The sequence below is a fragment of the Dipodomys spectabilis genome, unplaced genomic scaffold (genome assembly GCF_019054845.1).
Source record: "Dipodomys spectabilis isolate Male_0828 unplaced genomic scaffold, ASM1905484v1 ptg000297l, whole genome shotgun sequence".
Lineage (NCBI taxonomy): Eukaryota > Metazoa > Chordata > Mammalia > Rodentia > Heteromyidae > Dipodomys > Dipodomys spectabilis.
In genome coordinates this window covers 3,067,950-3,082,673 of record NW_024870974.1, presented here as the reverse complement: position 1 = coordinate 3,082,673, position 14,724 = coordinate 3,067,950, and the positions used below count along the sequence as shown (strand labels likewise).

General features: G+C 45.7%; 1 protein-coding gene across 1 annotated transcript in view; it reads left to right on the top strand.

Moving 5' to 3' along the window:
* Nucleotides 1-3,318: 3,318 nt before the first annotated feature.
* The window catches only part of Sgms2 (sphingomyelin synthase 2), a 73,615-nt gene continuing 62,209 nt past the window's right edge, over nt 3,319-14,724 (top strand). The window contains exon 1 of the mRNA XM_042701876.1: nt 3,319-3,358. The gene's annotated coding sequence lies outside the window, so the exon portion shown is untranslated. The remainder of the gene's footprint in view (nt 3,359-14,724) is intronic.

The window sequence follows — 14,724 nt, the reverse complement described above, 5'->3', positions numbered from 1 at the left end:
CTACCTTAATCAAACCAAAAAAGTGTCTATAACCCTTGACTTGGAAAAAAAATGACAAGAAACACTGTTACTGCCAGCCTTAGCCTCTTATTTTGAGATGGTATCTCACTATACAGCCTAGGCTGATCCAGAATGTTCCATCTTCCTGCCTCAGACTACTGAGAGCTGGGGTTACAGATGTGAATGACTGCACCCAGCCCTACCAGCCCTACCAGCCCTACCAGCCCTACCAGCCCTTAGAGCACTCAGCACTAATTTTCTTTTTTTGTCAGTCCCGGGGCTTGAACTCAGGGCATGGGCACTGTCCTTGAGCTTCTTTTGCTCAAGGCTAGTAATCTTCCATTTGAGACACAGTGCCACTTATGGCTTTTTCTGCTTATGTGGTGCTGAGGAATCGAACCCAGGGCTTCATGCATGCTAACTTGATCAAGCCCAGCTTGATACACTGTAAGGAAAAAAAAGTATAGTTGAAACTTAAAATGAAACCATATCTTTCTGTGAGAAATAACTATTTTCTTTCTTTCTTTTCTTTTTTTTTTTTTAGAAATCACTATTTTTTGGAAACATACAAATTAAGATGAATATTTTGCTTCCTCATATGTTGGCACTGAGCAAGGAGCATGAAAAAGCATGCAGTTCATTTGTAATTACGTTATTCTATTTATTTGGAGGTATTTAAGCAGTTTAATAAAATTACTTATTTCACAATACTTTACCTGAAGCACAATAGTAACCATGAATTCAAACCACAAATTCACTGGGACTACAAGGAACAATGCACTTCACGGAACAATGCACTTAAGCTTTTCTTATTTCGTCTATATACAAAGCCCACAACATCATTTTCTCGAGATCTGCACAAAGGTTTTACTCATAACTCCCTCTTGTATAATATTTGGGTCATGAAGCAGGGAGTAGGTGGTCTATTCACCCAAACTTGTCTATTGTATAGCTCCACATTTGAATCTTGACCCTCTGTTAGGCATGGATTGGACACTCAAATTTCTGGATTAGATCTATGGCTGCCTGCAAAAATAGTTGGCTTGAATTTCCATTTACTTTGACTGCACCCTAGCAAACCAATCCATTTGTTATTGCCTTCTGGGCAAAATGCCTGAAAGCTTTATAAAATTGAAAAGGAACTCCTTATTAAAAAGGAAAAGTGAATCTAAGGAAAAGAAAGCTCAATTGTTGGTGCTCTCTGCTGGGTTCTTACCTTTCTAGAGCTTTAAACAAGTGCATTTTTCCACAAGAAGGATGTTGAAACTTTTGGTTAATTTCAGGAGCAATTTCATTGGGGGAGGGGAAACTTGCTTTGCGTCAACGGTGTACAACTGTCAGTCTGGGACTCTCTTTACCCATTTTCAGTCATCCCGCTTAATAACCATCACCTTTAATAGTCGTAGGCTGATGCTTGTTTATATAAACAGTATCTGCACAAGACACCCAGAGATATTTCTCTCTCTCTCTCTCTCTTTTTTTTTTTTTTGTCGGTCATGGGCCTGAACTCTGGGCCTGGGCGCTGTCCCTCAGCTCTTCAGCTCAAGGCTAGCACTCTACCACTTGAGCCACAGTGCCACTTCCGGCTTTTTCTGCTTATGTGGTGCTGAGGAATCGAACCCAGGGCCTCATGCATGCAAGGCAAGCACTCCACCACTGAGCCACCTTCCCAGCCCGATATTTCTCATTTTTGTTGAGTATATGGAGCCGCCCCTAAGCCAAGGCAATTCCTGAACACAAGAAGTACCCCCCTGGAAGGAGATATTCTCATAAAGTATCTGTCAATTAAATTCAGCCTGTCATTCTAGCTACTGAGAAGGCTGAGATCTGAAGATCTTGGTCCAAAGCCACCTTGGGCGGGCAACTCTATGAAACTATTATCTCCAATTAACTACCCCAAAGCTAGAATTGGAGCTGTGGCTCAAGTGGTGGAGAGCCAGCCTTGAGGAGGGGAAGAGCTAAAAGACAGCGCTCAAACCCTGAGTTCAAGCCCCAGTACCTGAACACACACACACACACACACACACACACACACACACACACCAATTAGACTAATTGCCTGCCTAGACCCTGTGAGTCTGCCATGATTGACTCTGAAAGCAACTCCAAGGAAATACAGAGCCTTGACCATTGTATTTAAGACGGCCACACCCCTTCTTCCCGCCCCCCGCCCCCCAAAAAAACTCGAGCTGCAGAGATCATCAGAGAAAACCACCTAGTGTCTCAAAAGCTGCACAAGCGCAGTCTGTCAGCGTGAGCAGAGACCTGCCTCTTTCCATGTTTATTTTGGTTCCGGTTTCTTGTTCTCACTTAACGGGACAAATGGCAGGATGGTTCGCGGGGTTTCATTAACTCGGGGCATCCTTCCAGCTCACCTAGAGGTGCCACCGGGCGGATGGATGACTAACATTGCCAGGCGATCTTGTGACGTTTGGAAACCTATCCCCTTTGACCTGGGTCCGGGCAACACCCCGTGAATCAACACGGGGGCCCCGGGGGCCCACGCACGGGAGTGAGAAAGCAGTTTCAGAACCCCGCGGAGGTGCGGGGGGTGCTCGATCCCTCCCCCGCCCCACCCCTGAAAGTTCCAGGGAGTGGCACCCGAGGAACTTTCCCAGATTGAGCGCTGTCACCGCTCGGGGAGGTCTGCCCGCCCGGCGCGCTCGGCTCTGCCTGGCCAGCCCGCAGCCCGACGGGGTTGGCTGTGCCAGGCCAAGCCCTTCCCTCCCTTCCCTGCATCCTTACGGAGCGGGGAGGGTCTCCGAGCCGGAGATTGGCTTCTTTCAGAAGTGGCACCGGTTTGGCGAGCTCCGCTCCGTTCGGCGGGTAGAGAGGCAGCGGCGCGGCGGCGGCGGCGGCGGGGCGCGTGGGTGAGTCACTGTTTGGAAATGGAGAGGGCGGGCGAGGGTGTGCGAGAATGAATGATGTCAGGAGCGCGCGGGGCGCAGCGCGCAGGGCGCCGGGCCGCGCGCCGCGCGGGGCCGCGGTAAACACCGAGCCCGGAGCGAGCGAGCCAGCGAGCGTGCGCCGCGCTGCGCCGGGCCGCGGGGCTGAGCCGGCCCCGGGAGACCCCGCCCTCGGCGCGCACCGAGGCCTCCCTCCGCCGCCCCCAGCCCGGCCCCGCGGGCCGCCGAGTGCCGCCTCGGCGGGGGCGGCGGCCCCAGGTGCCACCCGCAGAGCCCGAGGACGAGACCCCGGGCAAACTTTCTCCGCGCTTAGGCCTGTGGGTGGAGCTGGTGGCTGCGGCTGCCGCAGCCGCTCGCCCCGTCCCTGGCCGATCCTCCCTTCCTTCCCCCCACCACACACCGGGAGCAAGTGCCTTCAATCCCGGAGCGTCGCCAGCCCCCGCCGCCAGCGGGTAAGGAGCGCGCCCGCCCCGGGCTGCAGGTTCGTTAGTGGGCCCGGGCTGGGATCGGGGTGGGTGTGTGGGTGTGGGGGGGGAGAGCCCCCATGCGGGCCGACGACCCGGGACCTCATTGCTTCGGGTTTGATCTGCAGGCGGAGGTTGGCTGGGTGGGTGGCTGTGGACCTTGGGCTCATTCATTTGCAGCTCATTTCGGGTTTGGAAAGGCACAAGGTTAAACCACAGAGTCCAAAGCCACTCCGGACAATCAGGCTAAGGGCGTAAGTTGGAGTGTGGTGGGGGAGGAACTGTTCTTTTTTAAGGTCCCCCCCCCCCTTAAGAGGCACTTAGTGATGATGTGGGCACCGTAATAGCCCAGCTCCGGGCTGCCCACACGGAGAGCGTGGCTCTCGGGCGTTCGGAGCGGCGCTCCGCTCGCCTTCCCGGCGCACGCGGCGGCTCCGAGCGGAGCCCCGTGCCGTCCATCTGTAGGTAGGGATCCCTGGTAACAACTTTCCAGGGCTCTTTTGTTTTTATGTATTGACCTTGCCATTCCTCTTTCCACTCTTACTTGCTCTAAAATGATCTTAAAATCCTTGTGACATAGGTGTTACAATTGGAATCGATTCAGCCCTTTAAAAAAAATTCATTTTTCTAATGCCACTGGGTTCGCGGTGCGTTTTGAACCATGCTTCACTTCTCCAGAATTGCTTTCTCTCCTTGGGCTTAGCTGTTAAAGCGGGGGGTCTTCGTGTGTATTAAAACACTCTGAACTATGAGAGCAACTTGGGATAACACCGGTGGTTAAGTAAGGATTAATCATGAGAAGAGTGGGCAAAAGCACAAGAGATGTTTTACAAGGTCTGGTACCAAGCGGATACCAAAAACAAACAAAAAAGTAACTATGTATGAACACTAGCAGGTTACAGCCCGCTTGGGTAAAGAACAGTTCATTGCTTCTTTATAAACGGGGTGAGCTGAGAAACCCCTCAGGGTTGTGGATATCTGAGCTTTGCCTCCACCTGAGTTAAGTTGGAACTGCTACTCTCTCTTAAAGGTTAGAGCACTGGCCAGGTGACCAGCCAGGAATCTAACTTTACCCATACTTTTTTTTTTTTCCTTTTAAAGAAGCAGTGCAAAATTTCCTTTCTGTAGCTCTTTCCGTGGTCTGCTGATACTCTGATTTCATAATGATCTCCTGGTTGAATTGTTTGAAACAAGTTAATATTTAATTTGGTTCTTTTAGTTTCGTTTTTAAAATCAAGCTAGTGGACTTTGGGAGCCTGGAGGGCAAGGGCTGGCTGGCTGGGCCACCTTTAGGCCACTGCTTCCTGGCCTCAGTTTCTCTTCCTTCCCTCCAAGTAAAAGCTTAGGCCTTAACTTGGAAGAATTGAAAGCATTTGTTCTTATCATGTGTATGAAGATAACCTTGTTTAAGGTGTGTGCCAGAGCTGTGGTCCCCCGGAGACCTAAGCTTCCCCAGGTAATAATATTGGTAGTTGGACTCTGAGCAAGTTACTCACACTCTTGGCTGTTTGGGGATTTTAGACAAGATAGAAAGAAAAATAGGAAATAATCTTATATCTATTAAAATAGGCAATGAGATACAAATGAGAACTTTTTAAATGTTAAGCTGAATATTTTCCTTTTTTTACTCCCTTCCTCCCTTGCCCCTTTTCCCTCTCTCCTCTTTCCTTCCTTCATTTTTTTTCTTCCTTCTTTCCTTCCTTCCTTTTTGAGACAGTCTCACTATGTAGAAAGCACTATGGTGATGGTTAAGAAGACGACTACTTTTTTTTTGTTGGTCGCGGGGCTTGAACTCTTGGCTCTGTGTCTCAGCTCTCCAGCTCAAGGCAAGTGCTCTACCGCTTGAGCTACAGTGCCACTTCCGGTTTTCTGGTGGTTAATTTGAGATGAGAGTCTCTGTGACTTTTCTGTCCAGGCTGGCTTTGAACCGTGATCCTCAGATCTCAGCTTCCTGAGTAGCTAGGATTACAGGTGTGACCCACCAGCGCCTGGCAAGATGACCACTTTGGATATAACCCTCATTGAGTTGGTTCTGCTCAAAAATAATATGTTGCTTCAGAAAACTTCTTTTTCTAATGGGGTAACAGGCCGGGCACCAGTGACTTAATCCTGTAATCCTAGCTACTCAGGAGACTAAGATCTGAGGATCAGAGTTCGAAGCCACCCCAGGCAAAAAAATGAGGGGAACAGATCAACTATTATCCCACAACCCAGAACGTCACCATATTATATCTCCCATTGTTTCTCACCGAGATGAGTGTGTAACACAAAAGCTAAAAAGTATTGAAGTACCCTGGGCTCCACAGTGCTAGCTGCTTGTAGAACTGTGCCTCGTCCTGTAATCCTTGCTCTCCTGTAATCCTATTCTCTTTTTACTGCGGAGAAACTATGGAAATTATGCAACTTTCCTGAAGTTGTACGACTAGTAAATTATTCTCTACAAACCCATGTTTCTTTTCTACAAATAATTTTTTAAACCTTTTTCCCACCCAAATATGGAATGGGAAGTGATTTTCAATGTTTACAATAATATCACCCTTTACTTTAAGATTACACTATCTCTATGACACTAAGATACTCAAGATACCCTAAATACAGCACCATTTTTGGTCTTCTATTATATGGCTGCATCTTAAAGAAGGCCCTATTCGACACTTGGTTCTTTTTGAGACTTTGTGTGTGTGTGTGTGTGTGTGTGTGTGCGTGTGCGCGCGTGCGCACGCGCATGTGTGTGTTGGTCTTGGGGTTTTAAACTCTGGGACTGGGTGCTATCCCTGAGCTTTTATGCTCAAGGTTAGTACTCTACTACTTGAGCCACACCTCTAGCTTTTTGAGGAAGTTAATTGAAGATAACAGTCTCTCGGACTTTCCTGCCCTGGCTGGCTTCTAAGGGTTGATCTTCAGTTCTCAGCCTCCTGAGCTGCTAGGATTATAGGCATGAACCATTGGAATCAGCTGATTTCACTATTTTAAGCAGTTCAGTATCAACTTTCTTTCTAATTGCATCTTCCCACTGTGATTATATTCTATTATTTTGCATTTTAAAAATTCAACTATGTTTAACTGCCCTTAAAAAATTATCTTCAAGGGCTGGGAACGTGGCTCAGTGGTAGAGCTCTTGCCTTGCATGCTTGAGGCCATGGGTTCGATTCTTCAGCACCCCATAAGCAAAAAAAAAAGAGAGAAAAGCCAGGGCTGGGAAGGTGGCTCAGTGGTAGAGCACTTGCCTTGCATGCATAAGGCCCTGGGTTCAATTCCTCAGCACCACATACGCAAAAAGAAAAAAAATCTGGAAGTGGCGCTGTGGCTCAAATGGTAGAGCGCTAGCCTTGAGCTGAAATGCTGAGGGACAGCACCCAGGCCCAGAAAAAAGCCAGACGTGGCATTGTGACTCAAGTGGTAGAGTGCTAGCCTTGAGCTGAAGAGCTGAGGGACAGTTCCCAGGCCCAGAGTTCAGGCCCCATGACCAGACCTCCCCCCCCCTCCCCCCGCCAAAAAAAATTATCTTCAAGTAGTTGTACAAAAGGGTTTCAATTCAAAGTATCAGTTTATACTAGAATGCATCTTGACCAATGTGACCCCTTCCATTCTCCCTCATCTCTCCTAATGCCATCCATCCCCTCAAATTACTTGGCTCCATTTTCACATGTGCATATTATGACAATGATTGCCTTCCTTTCCTCTTTTCATTTGTCTACCCTCCTCCTTGCCCTACCCCCTCTGAGAACATATGTTCTAGCTTCCTAGGATTCACTTTGTGAAACTGTAAGGGACTTGTTTACTATTGGAATCCTTCTTTTTAAAGACTACCTTCAGAATTGGAGGAGTTTATGTTTATTTATGTTTATTAATTACTCATTTAATGCATTATGGAGGATCCAACCCAGGGCTTCACAAATGTTAAACACATTCTTTACACTGAGGCTCATGTCCAGCCTTGCTGCTTGCTTTTGGATGAGAGGGGTGGGGGAAGGGAGAGGGAGAGGGTGAGGGAGGGAGGAAGAGAGAAAGGGAGGGGAGAGAGAGAGAGACAGAGACAGAGACAGAGAGACAGGAGAGAGAGAGAATGTGTGTGTGTGTGTGTGTGAGTGAACAAACTCAGGGCCTCACACTCTTGTGAGGGCACTCTACTACTTGAGCCACATCTCTATTTCCAGGGTGTTTTTTTTTTTTGTTTTTTGGTTTTCTTTTTGCTGGTTACTTGGTGATAAGGCTCAGATTTGGCTGCCCAGGCTGACTCTGAACTTCCACCCTCAAATCTCTTCCCTCTGATTAGCTAGGCATGAGCCACTGCCACCTGGCTAGAATGTAAAACTGTTCACCTCTGTTTTCCCTTACTGTGTTTAAGATTTCATCTAGAAGATCAGCCCTTTCTGTGGAGCTGCCCAGCAGGGTAGTAGCTCCTTACACAAGGGATTAGCTGATGAAAAGAGGACACTGGAGCTGGTTAAAGTACTGTTTGTGTTTTTATTATTAGCCATAGAGCTAAATTTATTTTGTGAGGAAATATATCAGCATGGAGCTATGCTAATTTTGCCAGGCAACTTGGAAAAAGCAACATTTTCTCTGCAGTTTACTTGCTCACTAAGAGGAAGAGAAAGTTAAGTATTTTCAGACAGTGCAATAATCAGATTTCACTAGGTTTAGAATAAGTTGCATCCAGATTAAATTCATCTTTTGTTCACCATCTATTTAATCTCTTGAAAAACATACTATTGGTAAAGACAGTGCTAAACGGTTTAAATAAAGTACAAGACTTTTCCGTGAGCTAACTTTACTTATAAGTACAGAGCATTTATTCACTTAAGATTCTTAAATTTTTTTTTTTTTTTTTTTTTTTTTGTCGGTCGTGGGGATTGAACACTGGGCCTGGGCGCTGTCCCTCAGCTCTTCAGCTCAAGGCGAGCGCTCTACCACTTGAGCTACAGTGCCACTTCCGGTTTTCTGGTGGTTTATTGGAGGTAGGAGTCTCACGGTCTCTTCTGCCCGGGCTGGCTTTGAACCATGATCCTCAGATCTCAGCCTCCTGAGTAGCTAGGATTACAGGCGTGAGCCACCAGCGCCCGGCAAGATTCTTAAATTTTAAGATAATGTCACCTCAGCTACTGTAATTCAAAATTTTAATTTTGCTTTGGGTTTATATTTCCATGTCTAGTGACAATTAATTTATCATTATGGTTTTAATAAATCATGTCTGGGTATGACGGATGTGAAATTCCACCTTGTCTTCAGATAACCAAATTGGTTATAATGACTTAAAATTCAAAGAAAAATTTAAAGAAATTGCTAATAGACAAAGTGTAAACAGGATGGGTTATTTTCTAGTTGTTTTCCCCATTTCTAAACTATCATTCACAGATTTGCTTATAACAACTTCAAATTCAGGTATAAGATACTCTGTCTTACATGAATTTTGCTAACCTGATAGTGTAACTTTCAAGCAAAAATTTCTTTTTTTAAAAAAAAAGTATTAAGGGCTGGGATTGTGACTCAGTGGTAGGGTGCTTGCCTACCATGCATGGAGGCCTAAGTTCGATTCCTCAGTACCACATAAACAGAAAAAGCTGGAAGTGGAACTGTGGCTTAAATGATAGAACACTAGCTTTGAGCATAGATACTCTCAGGGACAGAGTATGCCCTGAGTTCAAGCCCCAGTACCAGCAAAAAAAAAAAAAGGAAAAAAAAGAAAAAGAAAAGTATTAGGCAACTGATATATAATCTTTTCTTCTCTACACTTCATATCTGTGGGAGGGGGAGGGAGGGAGGGGGCCTGTGGGTGTGGTGTCAGTACTGGGGCTTGAACTCAGGACCTGGATTCTATCTCTTAGCTTTTTCTTTCAAAGCTGGTGCTCTACCACTTGAGCTGCAATTCTACTTCTGGTTAATTGGAGATAAGTGCCTCTTTGACTTTCCTGCCCAGGCTGGCTTCAACCTGGATCCTCGAATCTCAGCCTTCCCAGTAGCTGGGACTATAAGCATGAGTGACCAGTGTCCAACACTGAATGAATGTACTATTAAGAAAAAAAGGAGAAAGTCACATAAATTCAGGACCAGAGAAGCAGGAAAGAGTCAGCCGCTGCAAATCAGGGTTGGGGGAAGATGTCCCTGCATCCTTCAGATGAGATTAAATCTCCACTGAGACTCGTTACCGCCTTGGTCGCCTCTACAGATGTATATTGCTACAGTGCAAAGATCACCAGAGATCAGGGCCAGCCTCTGGCAACCGTTGGAGGTGGCCAAAATACCTCCTTTGTCCGCCAAGATTACCTGGCCATACTTCTTTTGCCACGGTGGTGCTGGTTGTGTTAGTATCTGAAGACAAAGTGCTATCCTTTTGAAACCCTGCCCTGCCCCCCTGTATGGGAAATTGGTTGACAAGTACGTACCAAACACTGGAATTTAATCTTCTCTTTTCCTTAAGATCCTTAGGAATGCAAACTACATGATAAGAATTAAACCTTTAAGCCTTTCTCCCCCCCACCCCCAACTGGGAATGCAGGGAGGGGCTGCCCAGCTGGAGAAAGTTGGGAATGTGCCTAAGGCACTGTCTGAGTCCCTCTGGAAGGAGGTGGTCTCTTTCCTCACACCCCCTGGAGTTGCCTTCTCCTGTTACTCCCTGAGGTCTTCAGTGGTCCAGGAAGCCCTGGTCTGGGAGGGAAAGGAAGTCTTGGGGTCCAAGGCAATGATTTGCTCTGCTGAAGAGAATATTATCCTAGAAAATACCTGTGCCCCAACATGCTCACACCACCTGGGCAAGTGTTGGAATTTTCCTTACCTGGAAATAACTAATTAGTAGTCTGAAAACACCTAGAAAACTCATGAATGAATATATATATATATATGTTTTATTCAAGGGGTAAGGAAGAGAGTCAAAAAAGGCAAATAAGTAATTTTAGATTGTGGGCCATGGAACCAGTTGGAGAGCCAGAGAACAATGCTTCGACATCACAGTGGGTCCCTAAACAGGGGGAGACCTTTCAGAAAGACTCACAGCCTTAATTAAAAGTGAAGCTAGCTACTCAGGAGGCTGAGATGTAAAGATCATAATTCGAAGCCATCTCGGGCAGGAAAGTCTAGGAGACTCTTAGCTCCAATTAACCACCAAAAGCTGAAAATGGAACTGTGGCTTCAGTGGTAGAGCTCTAGATTTGAATAAAAAAGCTAAGAGTGCCAAGGTCCTGTGTTCAAGCCTCCAACAGTAGCACAAAACAAAGAAGGAAGGGAGAGAGGAAGGTTGGAAGGAAGGAAGGAAGGTTGGAAGGAAGGCTGGAAGGAAGGAAGGGAGGGAAGGAGGGAGGGAAGGAGGGAAAAGCTAAGCCTTTGAAATAGGAGCCAATTGGTTTCCTAGCCCTCACTTGCCACAATACGGATAGTCCAATGTTGGTTAGATCTAGGTAGATAATTGTGAGATAAGTACTAGTGAAGGTGACCTGAAATGCTATCTTTTATTTTCAGATGGGCTCTGCTTTTTAGTAGAACTGGTCTACATTAGGCAAATAAGGAAACAAATTAGAAAGGTTTCAGGAACGGAGAAGAAAGATTGTGAGTACAGCTGCAGCTTAGGTTACATAGACCAGGCCTCCAAACAAAACAACAGAAAGCAAAAAGCAAAGATGCCCAAACCAAGCTAGTAAGATGTGGATGGCGCAGAGGTTTGTACCTGTGTGATTCCCAGGCTTGCCCAGGCCTCTCTGACACCTCTCTCCACTAGCTTTGGAGCCATGCATCTATAAGATAGATAGCATAGTCCAATCTCCTGGAATAGTTCTCTGTTCTCTGCTGCCTTAAGATCATAAAGAAATGCCCCGAAATAAACCTCAACAGGCGTTATAAGGCAAACTTGGACTGGAGTTCAAGCACCGCTAACCCGCACTGGGTGACCTTGGGCAGCTGCCTCAGCTCAGCCTCCTCTTTCTGTTTGTCAAGTAATACTTACTTCACAAGGTGATCCATGAGTTCTATGACTCACAAGGTGATCCTAGGAGTTCTATGACTCCATGTGGAGAAGACATCAAAAGTAGTGGCCTGGCTCACAGGAAATAGTGGCTCAGCTACCACGGGCTTGGTATCTAATACTTAAAAGGAACATTTCAATTCTGCTGCTTCCAACACTGGCTATTTCTTTTGTAGACAACTTGCTTGTTCTTTGAGTCTCCATGTATGATACCTTGCCTGAATTGCCAGGGTCCAGGACCTACCCTCTATTCCTCTGCCCTTCCTTTGGGATTAAAACACAAATGATTGGACCAATCATGGTGGTTTACAGCTGCCTGTAATCCCAGAGGCAGAGGTAGGAAGATCACTGTTTCATGCTAATCTGGGGGTTGAGGGGAAGAGGGGAAACATCTAAAAAAAAAAAGCAAAAAGAGCTAAGGGTATGGCTTAAGTGATTTAATACTTGCCTAGTAAGAGAGATTCTGAGTTCAAAACCCCAGTGCCTCCAAAAGAATTTTTAAAAAGGAAATAGTGGTATGCTACCCTTGAGTTGACACACTTTGATAAGAAGTGTATAATGTTGGCTGTGAATGCTGACAAGGTTTAGAAGCCAGGACACAATATGCCTACCCTCTCGGGAGCCCGAGTCTCTCACAGCTGGTACTGTCTCCCACACAGCCCGGCCTTGTGAGGAGTACTGTACCATGGGCACCACTGTCTCTGAAAATGTGGAGCCATTAAGAATCACAAACCCTACTGTCCTGGCCACGCTGGGTGTCTTTCTTTAGGAGGCAGACACTTAACACAGACTGCTACTGTCTCCCGACATTCACATTTGTTTAACCATCTATCTGCCACCCTAAGGTTACAGCAACAAAGAGCACAGTTTGTTAAGTTAGTGGTATGTACCACGTTCTGGAAGAAGGTCACATGACTCATGTATATCTGTATAAAAATACATCTCCTATGATAGAGAGGGCCCAGACTCTGCTTCCTTGCAATAGAGTTTAATTGGCAAGTTATAAGAAAGCAAGCAAAGCCATGTATAATTGTATTTAACATGGGACTAAATACACAGTTTGTTTTAACTCCCTGGAACTGTTACTGATTGACCCAGAGATGTTATGTCACTGGTGGAAGTAAGACAGCTAACACACAGCAGAGTTAGGGTTTGACATGGAGCAGTCAAGCTATGGAGAGGAAGAATAAGAATCCAGTAAGCATCTCATAAAGTGTGGGCCAACCAGGCACCAGTGGCTCACACCTGTAATCCTAGCTACTCAAGAGGCTGAGATCTGAGGATTATGGTTGAAAGCCAGTTCCTGCAGGAAAGTCCACCAGACTCTTATCTCTAACCCCCAGAAAACCAGAAGTGGAACTATGGCCCAAGTGGTAGAGCCCTTGCTTTGCTGAAGAGCTCAGGGACAGTGCCCAGGCCCCATGACCAACATACATACATACAAGCATGGGCTCCATTTGTGTCTGTTTCCATGGGGCTTTAGCAGAGGAAGAGATCACATCTGTCCAAACATAGCCGCTCCTTCATTTAGCATGTGGAGAATTACAAATAGATCTAATATTTAAATATTGATGCTTCCAGGCTCCCAAGTGTTCAATTCAAGGGACAGCAACGTATTCTCCCGCTAGTCTCCCAGATTAGCATGCTCAGCTAGGCTAAGAAGGCAGTATCTCCAGGCCTGTTATCCATGGGATTTTAGCTGTAATCCTTGCTACTCCGGAGGCTGAGATCTGAGGATGGTGATTTGAAGCTAGTCTGGGCATGAGAATCCTGTGGGACTCTTATTTCCAGTCAACCAGTAAAAAAAACAAAAAACTGAAAGTAGAGCTGTGGCTCAAGTGGTAGAATGCTAGCCTTAAGCTTCTGCATGGCAAAGGACATAGCTAGCAAGATAAATAGAAAGCCCACAGATTGGGAGATCGTCATTAGCTATTCAACAGACAAGGGTTTCATATCAAAAATATATCTAGAGCTCAAAAGAAATTAACCCCCCTAATAACAAATCCCAGAGGAACAGCCACCCCATTAATAAAGAATTAAAAAGAACCTTCTCTAGAGATGAAATAAGAAAGGCCAATAGACACATGAAGAAATGCCCAGCGTCGCTGGCCATAAAAGAAATGCAGGGGGCTGGGAAGGTGGTTCAGTGGTAGAGCGCTTGCCTTGCATGCCTGAGGCCCTGGGTTCGATTCCTCAGCACCACATAAGCAAAAAGAAAAAAGCTGGAAGTGGCGCTGTGGCTCAAGTGGTAGAGCACTAGCCTTGAGCTGAAGAGCTGAGGGACAGTGCCCAGGCCCAGAGTTCAGGCCCCACGACCGGACCAAAAAAAAATAAATAAATAAAAGAAATGCAGATCAAAGCTACATTGGGATTTCACCTCAAAACAAATAACAGATGCTGGTGGGTATGTGGCCAAAAGAGAACACTACTACACTGTTGGTGGAAATGTAAGCTGATTCAACCACTCTGGAAGCAGTATGGAGGTTCCTGAAAAGACTAAAAATAGAACTCTCCAATGATCCAGCAATCCCACTCTTGGGCATTTATCCAAATGACCTCAAACTAGGCCACACTAAAGCTACCAGCACAACTACATTCATTGCAGCATTATTTACCATAACTAAGATATGGAGCCAACCCAGATGCCCCTCAATAGATGAATGGATCAAGAAAATGTATATTTACACAATGGGATTTTATGCTTTTATCAGGAAGAGTGACATCGCCACTTTCATAAGGAAATGGAAAGACTTGGAAAAAATCATATTAAGTGAAGTAATAAGCCAGACCCAAAGAAAAATAGGCTCTATGGTGTCCCTCATTTGTAATAAATAATATAAGGCTAAGTTAGTCCTGACAGAGAATCATAATAGCTCAAGAGCTGTGAAAATATGACCATACAAAATGATGCTAATTGAAGTGAACTCCAAGACATGGAAACAACAGGTCTTTTTTTTTTTTTTTTGGTAACCTTGATGTCACCAATGTACTGTAACTAGTTCTTTCTGATTATTTTATTTCATTTTTCATTTTCCATTGGTTTATCCCTGGCAATCTCTGTCTTTGATTCTGGTGCCCTCCACCTTGCATATGCATTTATGTGATTGGGGGAAGGGAAGGGAAAGAACACAATGCTGAAAGAAGTACAAAAGATGACCCATTGCGACAATGATATTCATAGGACACTGTCGGAAATGAACTTTACAACTTCGGGGGTGGAGGGGGGGTGGGGAGAGGGGTAGTGGGAGAACAACAATGGAGTGGGTGAAAATGTTCAACAATAAATGTACCTTACTCAGGGAAACGTAATCCCTTTATACAGCATCTTTACAATAAAAAAAATTTTAAAAATGCTCAATACGTCTGGGAAGGTGGCTCAGTGGTAGAGTGCTTGCCTAGC